This window comes from Orcinus orca, chromosome X, assembly GCF_937001465.1.
Source record: "Orcinus orca chromosome X, mOrcOrc1.1, whole genome shotgun sequence".
Taxonomy (NCBI): Eukaryota; Metazoa; Chordata; class Mammalia; order Artiodactyla; family Delphinidae; genus Orcinus; species Orcinus orca.
In genome coordinates this window covers 120,024,449-120,037,039 of record NC_064580.1, presented here as the reverse complement: position 1 = coordinate 120,037,039, position 12,591 = coordinate 120,024,449, and positions in this window count along the sequence as shown.

The following is a 12,591-nucleotide window of genomic DNA, read 5'->3' as shown; positions in this document are numbered from 1 at the left end:
TCAATAAATGGTGCTGGGAAAAGTGGACAGGTACATGTAAAAGTATGAGATTAGATCACTCCGTAACACCATACCCAAAAATAAGCTCAAAATGGATTAAAGACCTAAATGTAAGGCCAGACACTATCAAACTCTTAGAGGAAAACATAGGCAGAACACTTTATTACATAAATCACAGCAAGATCCTTTTTGACCCACCTTCTAGAGAAATGGAAGTAAAAAGAAAAATAAACAAATGGGATGTAACAAAACTTCAAAGCTTTTACACAGCAAAGGAAACCATAAACAAGACCAAAAGACAACCCTCAGAATGGGAGAAAATATTTGCAAATGAAGCAACTGACAAAGGATTAATCTGCAAAATTTATAAGCAGCTCATGCAGCTCAATAACAAAAAACCAAACAACCCAATCCAAAAATGCACAGAAGACCTAAATAGACATTTCTCCAAAGAAGATATACAGATTGCCAACAAACACATGAAAGAATGCTCAACATCATTAATCATTAGAGAAATGCAAATCAAAACTACAATGAGATATCATCTCACACCAATCAGAATGGCCATGATCAAAAAATCTAGAAACAATAAATGCTGGAGAGGGTGTGGAGAAAAGGGAACACTCTTGCACTGCTGGTGGGAATGTGAATTGGTACAGCCACTATGGAGAACAGTATGGAGGTTCCTTAAAAAACTACAAATAGAACTACCATTGCTGTCATAACCCAGCAATCCCACTACTGGGCATATACCCTGAGAAAACCATAATTCAAAAAGTGTCATGTGGGCTTCCCTGGTGGCGCAGTGGTTGAGAATCTGCCTGCTAATGCAGGGGACGCGGGTTCGAGCCCTGGTCTGGGAAGATCCCACGTACCACGGAGCAACTAGGCCCGTGAGCCACAACTACTGAGCCTGCGTGTCTGGAGCCTGTGCTCCGCGACAAGAGAGGCCGCGATAGTGAGAGGCCCACGCACCGCGATGAAGAGTGGCCCCTGCTTGTCACAACTAGAGAAAGCCCTCGCACAGAAATGAAGACCCAACACAGCAAAAATAAATTAATTAATTAATAAACTCCTACGCCAACATCTTCTTTAAAAAAAAAAAAAAAAAAGTGTCATGTACCAAAATGTTCATTGCAGCTCTATTTACAATAGCCAGGAGACAGAAACAATCTAAGTGTCCATCATTGGATGAATGGATAAAGAAGATGTGGCACATATATACAATGGAATATTACTCAGCCATAAAAAGAAACGAAATTGAGCTATTTGTAATGAGGTGGATGGACCTAGAGTCTGTCATACGGAGTGAAGTATGTCAGAAAGAGAAAGACAAATACCGTATGCTAACACATATATATGGAATTTAAGGAAAAAAAATGTCATGAAGAACCTAGGGGTAAGACAGAAATAAAGACACAGACCTACTAGAGAAAGGACTTGAGGATATGGGGAGGGGGAAGGGTAAGCTGGGACGAAGTGAGAGAGTGGCATGGACATACATACACTACCAAACGTAAAACAGATAGCTAGTGGGAAGCAGCCGCATAGCACAGGGAGATCAGCTTGGTGCTTTGTGACCACCTAGACGGGTGGGATAGGGAGGGTAGGAGGGAGGGAGACACAAGAGGGAAGAGATATGGGAACATATGTATATGTATAACTGATTCACTTTGTTATAAAGCAGAAACTAACACACCATTGTAAAGCAATTATACTCCGATACAGATGTAAAAAAAAAGTCTATAACTTTACAAAAGAGTCATTTTTAATGCTTACAATAGATGAATTTTGTATTATGTAAATTATCCTGCCATAGAAGTGTTAAAACTTAAATAAACATTTTTATAAAGGCTGACGGAGGCCCAATCTGGGAAGCACGTTTGTCCTAATGCACCGGAGACACCAGGGCAGGCGAGAGGCACCCAGTCAACGGCAAACGGCCAGATCTTGGAAACCTCTTTATCATCATAGTTAAAAATGTCTTTACCCCCTACCCAGAGACACCGGAGCAGTTTAGGGCGTCAGCAAGGGAATCTCAACATACCCTTCCCTTCCCCCACTGGGAACACCTTGTAGCCTGACCTTATGAAACCCTCAGTCATCAGCAGCAGGAAACACAGGAAGCCCCCGGGGGCACCAGATAAATGAAGCTGACCAACCTAATACCACAGAGTCTCTGAAAACAAACTGCCATTTGAACCACAGCCCACAAAATTAGGTCAAGACCTTATGCTAAACTAAAACAGGGTGAACGCCTGCCGAAATAAAAGAATTATATAGTTCTCAGAGTCCTAAATTAATGAACAAAATGTCCAGGATACACTTGAAAACCACCCATCGTAACAAGAACCAGAAAATCACGTGAATGAGGAAAAGCAATCAGCTGATGCCAACACTGAGATGAATCAGATGTTGGAATTATCTGACGAGGATTTCAAAGCAGCTATCATAAAAATGCTTCTGCAATCAATTACTAATTCTTTTGAAACAAATGAAAAAATAGGAGATCTCAGCAAAAAGTAGAAGTCATAAAAAAGAACCAAATGGAAATTATAGAACTGAAAATTCCAATAACTGAAATAAACAACTTGCTGAATGGGTTTAATGACAGAGGACATAAACTTGAGGACAGAACCATAGCAGCCACCCATTTCGAACAACAGAGAGAAAATAGACTGAAAAGCAGCAGAGCCCGAGGGACCTGTGGGATAATAAAATATCCCAATGTTTGTATAATCGGTGCCTCAAAAGGATAGGCGATAGGGAGGCTGAAAGAGTATTTGAAGAAACAATGGCTGCAAAGTTCTAATTTGGCAAAAGACACAAGGCTACAGGCCCAAGAAGCTGAGTGAACCATAAATAGGAAAATCAAAGAAAGATGCTAAGACACATCATAGTTAAACTTTTGAAAAATAAAGACAAAGAAAAAAATCTCAAAAGCAGCCTGAGAGCAATGACATATTACCTAGAGGGGCACACCAATTCAAAAATATATTTCTCATCTGAAAACATAGAGGCCGGAAGTGACACAACATTTTTCAAATGCAGAGAGAAAAGAATTGTCAACCGCAAATTCTGTTTCAGGTATCGTTCAGGAATGAAGAGAAAACAAAAACATTTTCAGGCAAGGGAAAACTAAAAGAATTTTTCACTAGCAGACATGCCATTAAATATTGGCTAAAGGAAATTCTTCAAACAGGAAGATAATGATAAAAGAATGAAATTTGAAGCATTAGGAAGGAAGAAGGATTAACAATGGAAAGAGCAGAAATATGGGTATAGTAATATAGTAATATATATATTATATATATATATATTATATATATATATTATATATATATATTATAATATATATAATATTATATATATATTATAATATATATATATAATATATATTATATATATATAATATATAATTATATATTATATATAATATATAATTATATATATTATATATTATATATATATTATATTATTATATATATTATATATTATATATATAATTATATAATTATATATTATATAATTATATAATATTATATAATATAATATATAATATAGTAAACTGTTTTCCTCAGGAGTTTTATAAAGCATTATTAGTGATTAAATACAATATAATAACACCATCTAATACTCAAAATAATGATATTTAAAAGTGGGGAGGGTAGAGAGACCTAACCGAGAGTGAGGTTTCCACGTTTGAGATGGTAAAAAGTTGATACCAGTAAACTTTTGTAAGGCACATATTTATAATGTAATACACCAAGCAACTACTACACTTGTGTAGTGAAAACTACACAAAGAGAGACTCAAGAACACTTAATGAATCAAGATGGGATTAAAAAAATGTCTAACTGGCCCACAGGAAGGCAAGGAAAGAGGAACAGAGGAATGGGAACCAAAAGGGTTAAAAAAAGAAAGCAAATAATAAAACAACAAATTCAAGTGCTAACATATCCATAATTACATGAAATATAAAGGGTGTGAATACAACAATTAAAAGACAAAGATTACACAAGTAAAAAAACATGATACAAATATATACTCCTTACAAAACGTTAATGCTTTTCTAGTTTCTTGATGTAGGAACTTAGGTTTTTTTGATTTGAGACCTATGCTTATTTCTATTGTAAGCATTTAGTGGCTTAAATTCCTTTTCAACACTATTTTTGAATGTCATAAGTAAATTCAATGGCATAAATAAGTTGAAAGTAAAAGGATGGAAAAAGATGTAAATTGCAAATATGAACTTTAAAAAGCAGGTGTGGCTATAGTAATATCTGATAACATAGTCTTCCAATTTAAAAAATCACTACAGAGAATTCTGTGGCAGTCCAATGGTTAGGACTACACTTTTCCACTGCAAGGAGCACAGGTTCGATCCCTGGTCAGGGAACTAAGATCGTGCAAGCTGCGTGGCATGGCCAAAAATAAATAAGTTAAATAAATAAATAAATAATCACTACAAAGAGGGACATTATATAATAGGATCAATCACTGAGGAAAATATTACAATCCTAAAGGTGTGCATACCCAAAATCAGAGTCTCAAAATATACGAAGCAAAAACTGATGGAGTTGAAAATAGAAATAGGCAAATCCACAGTTATAGTTGGGAACTCTAAAACCTCCACTCTCAGCAACAGATAGAACTTCCTCACAGAAAATCAACAAAGATATAAAAGATTTGAGCAATGCTATAAACCAATCAGGATCTAATTGACATATACAGAAGATTCTGTCCAACAACAACAGAATGCACATTTTTTTCAAGCATATGGAAAGGGAAAGACCCTATGATAGATAAAACAATATTGACAAAGAATAAAGTGGGAGGAATCGCTCTACCTGGTAATAAGGCTTACTCTAAAGCTACAGTAATCAAGACAGTGTTATATTGCTGGGTGGAGGGCTAAACACATTGGTCAATGGGATAGAATCAAGAATCCAGAAATAGACCCTCACAAATCTGCTCAGTTGCTTTTAACAAATGTACAAGAGTAATTCAGTGGAGGGATATAGCCTTCTCAACAAGCAGTGCTGGAGCAATTGGACATCCACAGGCAAAACACAACAACAACAAAAACCTTTCAACTAAACGTCATACTTTATACAAAAATTATCACAAAACGGATCACAGACCTAAATGTAAAACATAGAACTATAAAAACTCTAGAAAGAACATAGACAATATTTAGGAACTTGGGCTAGGCAAAGAGTTCTTAGACTTGACACCAAAAGCATGATCCATAAAAGGAAAAATATAAAAATCTAACCTCATCAAAATTAAAAACTTTTGTTCTGTGAAAGTCTGTGTGAAGAGGATAAACTATGGATTGGGAGAGAATATTTGCAAACAACATATCTGACAAAGGACTAGTATCAGGAATATATAAAGAGCTCTCAAGACTCAGCAGTAAAACAAAAAAACAAAAAATCCAATTATAAAATGACCGAGAGACATCATGGAGAGACATTTCATCAAAGTGGATATACAGATAGCTAATAAGCACATGAAAAGATGTCCAACATCATTAGCCATCAGGGAAATACAGATTAAAACCAAAATGAAACATCACTACACATCTATCAGAATGGCTAAAATCAAAAACAGCGATAACAGCAAATGATGGTGAGGATTCAGAGAAACTGGCTCACTCCTACATTGGTGTGCGAACGCAAAATGGTACAACCACTTTGGAAACTAGTTTCGCAGAGTCTCTCATAAGTAAACATGCAGGACTTCCCTGGTGGCACAGTGGTTGAGAGTCCGCCTGCCGATGCAGGGGACATGGGTTTGTGCCCCCGTCCGGGAGGATCCCACATGGCGCGGAGCAGCTAGGCCCGTGAGCCATGGCCGCTGAGCCTGCGCGTCCGGAGCCTGTGCTCTGCAACAGGAGAGGCCACAGCAGTGAGAGGCCCATGTACCGCAAAAAAAAAAAAAAAAAAAAAAGTAAACATGCAATTATCATATAACCCACCAAGGGCACCCTTGGTCATTTATCCCAGAGAACTGGAAATTTATGTTCACACAAAAACCTGTACACACATGTTCATAGCATCTTTATTCTTAATAGGCAAAAACTGGGAACAGCTCAGATGTCCTTCAACAAGTGATGGTTAAAGAAACTGTGGCATATCCATACCATGGGCTACTACTCAACAGTTAAAAGGAATAAACTATTGAAACACACAACGTGGATAAACCCCTAGGAAATTACACTGAGTGGAAAAAAAGCCAATCCCCAAAAGTTAAAAAAGCATGATTCCATTTCTATAGCATTTTTAAAAATTTGTTTATTTATTTTTGGCTGCATTGGGTCTTTGTTGCTGTGTGCGGGCTTTCTCTAGTTGCGGTGAGCGGGGGCTACTCTTTGTTGTGATGCATGGGCTTCTCATTGTGGTGGCTTCTCTTGTTGTGGAGCATGGGCTCTAGGCGCCTGGGCTTCAGTAGTTGTGGCACGCAGGCTCAGTAGTAGTGGCTCACGGGCTCTAGAGTGCAGGCTCAGTAGTTGTGGCGCATGGGCTTAGCTGCTCCACAGCATGTGGGATCTTCCCAGACCAGGGATCGAACCCATGTCCTCTGCATTGGCAGGCGGATTCTTAACCACTGTGCCACCAGGGAAGTCCCTCTATAGCATTTTTGAAAGGACAAAATTTTAGAAATGAAGGATAGATTAATGGTTACCAGGAATTAGGGACAGGAGAGCGGGCAGCAGGAGGGAAGTGGGTGTGGTTATAAAATGGCAACAGGAGGGACCTTTGTGTCCTTGGAACTATTCAGTATTTTGACTTTGTGATGGATGCACAAACTTACACAGAAAGAAAAAAGAAGTGTAGCACTAAATGCAACACGTACACACACATACACACAAATGGGAACCATTAAAACGGGGGAAATCGGAATAAGATTGGTGGATTATATTAATGTCAATAGCCTGGGTTATAGTTTTGTAACATGTTGCCATTTGGGTAAACTGAGCAAGGTGAGCAAGCAATCTCTCTGTATTTCTTACAACTGCCTGGAATCTTCAGTTATCTCGATAAGAATTTCAATTAAACGTGCTACAGCAGAAATCTAGAGAAGAGATGAGGAAATTGGACTTAGGTGATGATGGAGCTCTTGCCAGGGTGTTATTCAGTGAAAAGAAACAAGGTCCAGGATAGCTTGTGTGGTGTGTTCCCACTTATGATTTAAAAGGATGCATCTATACATATTTGTATATCAACATTGAAAAGTACTGGAAGGGGACATAGGAAATTGTTGAAATAGTGGCCACTGGAAAGTCTAGCATGGGAGGAGACCCACTTTTCAAAATAGACCCTTTTGTGGTACTTTATTTATTTGTTTTTAATTGAAGTATAGTTGATTTACAATGTTGTGCCAGTCTTTGCTGTACAGCCAAGTGGATCAACAACAAGGTCCTTTATTTTTCTTTTAACCCTGTGCCTATATTGCTTGTGTTAATTTATACTAAAAAATACATAGAAATGAGAATATCTTACATGAAATATAAACTTCAGTGTTTTTAAATATGAATTTATATATTCAGTGCTGTCATAATTATTACAGAGAATCTGTGGGGAAAATCTCACAGGGGGAAAACACATTTGCTAGTTTTGTTGGAGGAGGAAGCTTTCATCAAAAAATGATTGCCATTGCTCTGATATTCCTGAACCCCTAGACTCCGGGCCAGAGCCAACTGCAGAGGAAGCTATCACAGGGGAGTGGGATGAGTTCTGGTATCAGCTTGATGGTAGTTAAAAAAAAAAAAAGGTTCCTGACGGCACTGTATTTTGATGTCGAACTGTATGGAAGAAATAATTCTTTGTGCTAGCATTTTGCCATTTAATCCTGATCACTCTGATCACTGATCACAATTTAAATCTGTTCATGAAAACTGGCATATATAATTTAGAAGTTTACATCCTCCTAAATGCTCGCTTGTAAATACCAAGAATGTTGGCAATAGTTGGTGTCTAATATTTCCTACAGCCCACCAGCAGGGAAGAGAGGAACTGATGGGCAGATTGTAATAAGTCAGCTGCGCCTAAGTATGGGTGTGTCAGGACTCCTGAAAAGCCTGATCCATTCTGACTAAATGAGGAACAGCTAGGGAACAAGTCTGTGGTACAATTAATTGATGTATAAATGCTCTGAGACCTTTTGAGCTAAATGTAAGCTTCAGCCACATACAGAGGCAAGGCTGCGCAAACAGCGGAATCTGTGTAAACAGCAAAGGTAGTGGGTCACACTTAGCTTACCTTGGGCTAATGTAATTTTGAAAATGTTTGGGTTTTTTTGACACTGATGAGAGATCTCTGTTAAATCACTACTCCACAGCAACATTTTCATCATAAAACCGATCTGTTTATGCCCTTATTTTTATTTTTACATCCTGTTCTATATCTTAGGAAGGCGTTGACAAGCAGCTGTTTAAAACAGAAGGAACAGCTTTTAAAACACATACTCAGGGCCTCTGGCTCCCTCTTCACAGACCTCAAGGGCTGGAAGGCATCACTTTGCACTGACAGTGAAGTATCTCAAATAACTTTTGAGTTTGAGCAGCAAGTTGGACGATGATGCTGGTGAATTTTCACTGGTGAATATTTAAAGAAGAAATGCCACTAGTCATACACAAACCTGTTTATAAAATGGAGGAGGAGGTACACTTCATACATTTTTCTATGAAGCAGCAAAACCTTGATGCCAAAATGTTGCAAAGTAATTGGTTTGAAGAGAACTGCAAATCAATATACTTTGTGTACATAGATGCAAAAATCCTTAACAAAATATATAGTTGAAACCAGCAATATATTAAAAGAATAAAGGGAAAAGGGGGAAAAGTATGATCACGTCAATAGAGTAAGAAGATTTTGACAAAATCCAACACCTGTTCATGATAAACAACAACAACAAAACCTCAGCAGACTGGAAACAGAAAAAGCTACAGGTCTCATGATATTTATTGATGAAATACAAATACTTTCCCCTAAATTTAGAATTAGGCACAGATGCCCAGGCTCACCGCTTCCACTGAACATTGTTCTGGAAATCCTAGCAAGTGCAATAAGGTAAAATAAAGGCATAAATATTAGAAAGGAAAGTTTAAAAGCACCTGTATTTGCATACAACATGATTGTTTATGTAGAAAATTCTAAGGAATCTGCAAAATCATTCTTCAAACAAATAAGTGAGTCTACCAAGTTGACATGACTCAATTTACAAAAAGAGTAGTATATATTTATAGTGACCCAAAACATTTGGGAAAAAATTTAAGCAAACAATTCTATTTATAATAGCATCAAAACTATAACATAATTTAGGAAAAATATAACAGATGTATGTGAGCTCTACTTTGAAGAGTGTAAAAATTGCTGGATAAAGACTAAATATTATTAAGATGTTCATTCTCCCCAAATTAATTGCTAGATCATATAATAAAATAAAATCCTGGAAGGTTCTTTTGAAAAAATTGACAAGCTGTTTCTACAGATTTCCCCATTTTTACTGATGTATAGTTGACAAAAATTATGTATATTTAAGGTGTATGATGATATTTTGATATACATAATACATTTTGAAATAATAGCCAAAATCAAACAAATTAACATACTACCTCACATAGTTACTTCTTCCTTCCTCCCTCCCTCCTTCCCTCCCTCCCTTTCTTCCTTCCTTTCTTTCTTTCTCTTTCCTCTCTTTAGTGGTAAGAACACTTAAGATCTTCCTTCTTAGCAAATTTCAAGTATACAATACAACATTGTTGACTATATTCATATTGCTGTACATTAGATCCCTATAATTTATTCTTGCATAACTGAAAGTTTGAACTCGTTGACCAACATCTCCCCACTCCTCCCACACACACACAGACACACTCCTGGCAACTATCATTTTACTCTCTGCTTCCATCAATTTGACTATTTTAGATTCCACATATAAGTGAGACCATGCAATATTTGTCTTTATGTATCTGGCTTGTTTCACTTAGCATAATATCCTCCAGGTTCATCCATGTTGTTTTAAATGGCAGGTTTTCCTTCTTTTTTTAGGCTACATGATATTCTGTGGTATATGCATACCACATTTTCGTTCTCCATTCATCTGTCAGTGGATAGTTCCGTTGTTTCCATATCTTGGCTATTGTGAATAATGCTCTAATGAACAAGAAGTGCAGATATCTCTTTGAAATATAGATTTTATTTTATTTTTGCTTACTTTTATTGAACTATAGTTGTTTTAGAGATACAGATTTTAATTCCTTTGGATATATATCCAGAAGTGGGATTACTGGATCATGTGGTACTTTTATTTTTAATTTTTTGAGGAATCTCCATTCTATTTTCATAATAGCTGTACCAGTTTACATTTTCACAAACAGTGTACAAGTGTTCCATTTTCTGCACATCCTCACCAACACTTGTTGTCTTTTGTCTTTTTGATAATAGCCACTCTAGCAAGTGTGAGGTGATATCTCATTGTGGTTTTGATTTGCATTTCCCTGAGGATTAGTGATGTTGAGCAACTTTTCATGTACCTGTTGGCCATTTCAGTGTCTTCTTCTTAAAAATGTCTGTTCAGGTCCTTTGCCCATTTTTTAATGAGATTATTTGATTTTTCTGCTCTTGAGTTTTATGAGTTACTTACATATTTTGGATATTCGCCCCTTTTTTGCTTGATAGTGGTTTTTGAACATTTTCTCTCATTATGTAGGTTGTCTCTTCACTCTGTTGAATGTTTCCTTTGCTGAGGTAAAGCTTTTTAGTTTGATGCAATCCCACTTGTCTATTTACGCTTTTGTTGCCTGGTATTTTGAGGTGATATCCAAAAAAAATAATTGCCTAGTTCAATGTGAGGAAGCTTTTTCCTTATGTTTTCTTCTTGTAGTTTTACAGTTTCAGGTGTTATGTTTAAGTCTTTAATTATTTATGAATTGACTTTTGTATATGGCATGAGATATGGTTCCAATTTATTCTGCAGGTGAATTTCCAGTTTTCCCAAAATCATGTATTAAAGAGACTCTTCCCACTATGTGTTCTTGACACCCTTGTTGAAATCAGTTGAGTGTAAATGTGTGGATTTATTTCTGGGCTCTCTATTCTGTTCCATTGGTCTATGTGTCTCTTTAGTGTGCCAGTATCATACTATTTTGATTACTGTCACTTTGTAATATATTTTGAAATCAGGAATTGTGATGCCTCCAGCTTCGTTCTTCTTGCTCAAGATTGCTTTGGCTATTTGGAGTCTTTTGCAGTTCCATATAAATTTTAGGACTGTTTTTCTCTGAAAAATGCCATTGGAATTTTTTTTTTTTTTTTTTTTTTTTTTTTTTTTTTTTGCGGTACACGGGCATCTCACTGTTGTGGCCTCTCCCGTTGCGGAGCACAGGCTCTGGGCGTGCAGGCTCGGTGGCCATGGCTTGCAGGCCTAGCCGCTCCATGGCATGTGGGATCTTCCCGGACCGGGGCACGAACCCATGTCCCATGTGTTGGCAGGCGGATTCTCAACCACTGCACCACCAGGGAAGCCCGCCATTGGAATTTTGATAGGGTTTGTACTGAATTCATAGATCTCTTTGGGTAGTATGGACACAAGCTGTCTTTCCATTTATCTGTGTCTCCTTTAATTTCCTTCATTGATGTTTTATAATTTTTGGTGTACAAGTCTTTCAACTCTTTAAGTTTATACCTAAGTATTTTATTCTTTTTGTTGCTATTGTGAATGAGATTCTTTTCTTAAATTTCTTTTTAGATAGTTAATTATTTCTGTGTAAAAATGCCACTGTTTTTTGTATGTTGATTTTGTATTGTACAACTTTACTGAATTCATTTTAGTTCTAGTAGAATTTTTGTTGAGTGTTTAGGGTTTTCTTCAAACAGAGATAATTTTACCTCTCTTTTCCTATTTGGATGCCTTTATTTCTTTTTCTTATCTAATTGCTCTGGCTAGGACTTCCAGTACTATTTTGAATAGAAGTGACAAGTGTGGGCACCCTTGCCTTGTACTGGATCTTAGAGGGAAGGCTTTCACATTTTCCCAATTGATTATGATGTTAGCTGTGGGCTTTTCATATATGACCTTTATTGTGTTGAGGTATAAAATAGCCAAATCTTGAAAACAAAGGACAAAGTTAATAAACTTATATATATGAATTCAAATATTACTATAAATTTTCAGTAATTAAGACAATGTGGTACTAGCATACAGATAGAAAAGTAGATCGATGCAACAGAGTAGGGATTCTAGAATTAAACCTAAATTTCTAAATTCAGTTGATTTTTGACAGTCTGCCAAAGTAGTTCACTTGCAAAAATGAAGTCTTTTCAAGGAATGGTACTAGAACAACTGAATAACCATATTAAAAATATACTGTTAACCGCTACCTCACACTATGCACAGAACATAATTCAAGATGGCTCATAAATATAAATATTATGCTTAAATTACAAAGCTTCTAGAAGGAAACATAAGTGAATATCTTTGCAGTCAGGGGGTCACCAGTGTTTTTTGTAGGCAGGACACAGAAAGAAATAAATATATAAGCAAATACCTTGGTCAACTAGAGTTGCTGAGAATAAAGAACTT